At 34.1% G+C, this 2500-nt stretch overlaps 1 pseudogene; it reads right to left on the bottom strand.

Annotated features, from left to right (window-relative positions):
- Window positions 1-798: 798 nt before the first annotated feature.
- LOC122898633 lies at window positions 799-1199 on the bottom strand (annotated as a pseudogene).
- Window positions 1200-2500: the final 1301 nt, after the last annotated feature.

Here is a 2500-nt window from a genome sequence, read left to right as displayed (position 1 = left end):
TTTAATATGTGAATAAACGTAGTTTTAACATTCCGTCTCCCTAAAATATTTCTTTTCTTCCCTCATGAAGAGAGGTAGTGAGACTGAGTAAAAAACATAAGAGTCACGTAAGACTGCAGAACTCAATAATAGCAGTGGTTAATTCTAGCTTTACCACTCTCTGGCAATATGACTTGGTAACAACCCCCTAAACTCTGTTTCAGTTTTCTTATCTGAAAATTGCATATAGCACCTGAATTATGATATTGTACTGAGGAAAAAATAAGTTAATATGTTTAAAGGGTTTCAACAATGATTGACACTTTATTTGAAAGTTTTATTAAATAATTATGTGTTAGCTATCATTAGTGTTCTTGCTATTGTGTTTTTGACATTACTTGGCACAATTTGTTAAAATGCAGATTCCAAGGCCTCAGCCTATACCAACTCATTCAGGAGATTCAAAGGTGATATCTAACCACGTATATTAGAATAATTATATACAATGATTGAGTTTTTTAGCACAACTAAGGTTGAGAACCACTGAGCCATAAATATCTGGGGTCATTATTAAAGGCAGCCAAATGGTAAAGCTTTGTATTTTCACACCTCAGTAAAAACACACAAAAACATTTTAAATTGAATGGCAAAAATGTATGGTAAAGATACAGAAACAACATGATATAATGGGAAGTACCCTCAAGAAAGATCAGGAGACATGTCTGAGATTCTGGCTCTCAGACCTACTCACTCATTGACCTTGGACTTGGAACCACTCACATCACCACAGAAAAAGTCACTGCAGAATCTTTATCTTTTTTAGCCAGCACCAATATTGGAATTTGCAGTCCTCTGGACTTTCTTCATTCTGTTCTTGCATTCCTTTTGCTGTTTTCTTGATGGCTATTTCTTCTCATACAGACCATGTGTTGCAAGTCTATGTTTGGGTTCATCTTTTTTTTTTTTTTTTTTTCCTTTTTCATAATCCAAAGAATCCTAAACCATGCCAGCCAGTTATCTTGTCACCACCAAAATGGGTTCTGAATCCAAATACAAAGATGACATCTGGTGTGGTCTTGTATATTTTGGCTAGTTTTTCCCAAACTTCTGTCTTAGGAACTGTTGTCTTTCCGGTAAGGAATATCAATGACCGTTTGTTTCTGCTGAAGTAGTTGGTTGGTCATGAACTTCCTGGTCCAGATAATTACTGTGTTGTTCATGATGGCAGCAGAGCTTCAAGCAGCCAGAGGGAAAGAGAACTACTATTCACCAACCAATCATATATTTAAAATCTTGACATAATGAAAGCTTTAACCTAAAATACATTGTAGTTGATGATTTGTGCATTTGCCTTTTCTGTTCTGTCTTGGGTTTTACTGAGTGCTTTCATTCTATACCCAGTATCTTAGTTTATTTTATGCCACTTTGGAAGTGATTATTTTTATAGAATTGGATGATGTGATGGGTAACCACAAGAAAACACTGAAAGGTCAAAGGCAGCAAAGTACTTTTTTTCCAAACAGAAGTAAAAATGACTTTACGCCTCTGTAATGTTTCACTTTCATGCTTTTTATATTGGCTCGGTCAGGAAATACATCTCATTCACATTGATCATTATAGCACATGCCATCAGGATAGACATAGCGGAATGTTAGAAAATAAATCAGCTAGACACCAACGAACATCAAGAAGTAATACTTTCGAGTTCCCTACAGTCTGTAACCCATACATTTATGTCATCTTGCAGGGAAATATAAAGACAATAAGTCAACATTAATATGACAATATTAGAGAAAAGAACATAAGCATAGTTATTATATAAGAATTTCAGATGTTGACTTTAAAATTAGATCATTTTACTACCTTAGGTTTTTAAATTAGATCATTTTACTTAATAATTGTGTTTATATACTCTTTTTCCTTTGAGTAGCAATTCTCATCTTTGATCTCTCTATATAAATATTCTTTATTTTTTTAAAGATTTTATTTATTTATTTGACAGAGAGAGATCACAAGTAGGCAGAGAGGCAGGCAGAGAGGGAGAGGAGGAAGCTGAGCAGAGAGTCCGACGCGGGACTCGATTCCAGAATCCCGAGATCATGACCTGAGCCGAAGGCAGCGGCCTAACCCACTGAGCCACCCAGGCGCCCTCTATATAAATATTCTTACCTATGGTATTTACTTTCAATGTTTTACAGAACATAATACTGAGCATTGTCATCAAAAAATCTTTAATTGCATTAGTCTGAGTCCTTACATTTTTCCAAATAGCTATTCTTGACTGTTGAGATTTTCTTATCATTTTAAAAATATTCTGTGCCCCATTAATTTAGATTTCTTTTTTCAACCTTTTTTTCTTATTTTTCACTATTCTTTGTTCAGTTTCAAAAATTTAAGAAAGAAAAGAATCAATTATTTTGGAATTAAGTGTTTCTTTTTTCTGTAGACATCTATTCTTGAGATTATCTGCTTCCTGTAATTGATAACATAAACTTCTAAAACATGAAGAGTCTGCAATAGT

This window comes from Neovison vison, chromosome 1 (genome assembly GCF_020171115.1).
Source record: "Neovison vison isolate M4711 chromosome 1, ASM_NN_V1, whole genome shotgun sequence".
NCBI classification, from domain to species: domain Eukaryota; kingdom Metazoa; phylum Chordata; class Mammalia; order Carnivora; family Mustelidae; genus Neogale; species Neogale vison.
This window is presented reverse-complemented; position numbering and strand designations above follow the sequence as displayed.